The sequence below is a fragment of the Puma concolor genome, chromosome D3, assembly GCF_028749965.1.
Source record: "Puma concolor isolate L17-30 chromosome D3, mPumCon1.1.hap2, whole genome shotgun sequence".
NCBI lineage: Eukaryota > Metazoa > Chordata > Mammalia > Carnivora > Felidae > Puma > Puma concolor.
In genome coordinates this window covers 84,705,081-84,706,539 of record NC_141678.1, presented here as the reverse complement: position 1 = coordinate 84,706,539, position 1,459 = coordinate 84,705,081, and positions in this window count along the sequence as shown.

Sequence of the window (1,459 nt, the reverse complement as noted above, 5' to 3'; positions counted from 1 at the left end):
AATGTGGTCATATGCTTAAGGGAAAAATAAAGGTTTATAGCTACACCCGAAGAAAACATGTTTATAAGCAAAGAAACATTTTGCAGTGGGAAAACTTGCTGCGTTCAAGTTCACGTTAAAATTCACCCCTATTCAAATCCACATAATTCACTTCACAATCATAATATATATATTACTTGTTGGATTTTGGTAATAAGATTTTTAAAGGGTCAATTCTAAAAATGATAAATTAACCAAGCATTTTAGCATTGCCATTTCAAAACATGTTTCTCCTGTTATCTAGTGAATTAAAATATCTTTATAAAAATATTTCTTTTGAAACCCAAAGCTCTCCCACCACAAACAAAGGTCTAACTCTAACACTTAGGCATTTTTTTTCCCCTGGAAGAGAAAAAATTTTAGATCAAAACAAAAATTCTCAAAATGATTGGTATCCAAATGATTTGCATCTGAGGCCAGCAAGAGCTACTGGTGGCTTACAGGGGAGGAAGTTAAGGGAAAGAAAAGGTTACAAAGCACTATTAAGGGACTTTCAGTAAAACTGAATGGAAAGCGGTATCAAATTTCACAGAAAACCCTTCTGAAATTAGGAAATTTCTTATGGAAGTTGCAACATTCTTCTCAATAAAATACCGTAATTACACTCTGCTTTCCCCTCCCCCATCTTGTCATTATCCTCTCAGTTTAGATACTTTTCATGGTGAGCAGGTATCTCCGTTTTACATTTACAGAAAGAAAAATCAAAGGAAATTGCAATTGCCTCATAGCCAAAAATAAAATATAAATAAAAAAAACACCCTTTTTTGGGAAGTGCCATAAAATGTTATTAGTAAGGATCATAAATAAAGTTTAATTTTCAGCTGCCTAAAACCATTATCAAAGGTTGGCTCATTATAAAAGAATGATTCCCTAAGTCAGAAAATAATTAGGTACGGAATAAAAAATGAGAAGGTATGTATTTCTGGAGGTCATGTCCTACCCAAAATAGCCCAAAATAAAATTGCCCCTTATGTGGAATTGAGAATTATGTTTCCAAAGGACGTCTACTATATAAAAGAACTATAACTGAATTTTCTTTGTGAAGTTGAAGTAAAATAGAAATGCCTCTATGGTAATCCGTAGTTTGAAAGATGACTAAATGGAGGCAGAACAAAGGCTGAGCCAAAATAATACAAAAATCTCTGGTTAGGCTAATCACCATGACTTCTCAAAACACTTTTGTTGTAGAATCATAAAGTTTAGAAACTGTTTTGATCTAATAGAAACTCCTGATCATTTTTGTAATGGTGAAAACTGCCTGAGAGCAGAAGTGGCCTTTTTCATGTCAAATCAACTTTGGCACTAATAAATTGCACTAAAAGTAGCTTTAAGAACCTTCCTCTAGACGTGTCACATGCCATTAACCTGAGCAGGTCAAAATAGAAAGCCCTCCATGTGGAGAGAGGAGCATAATCCTCCT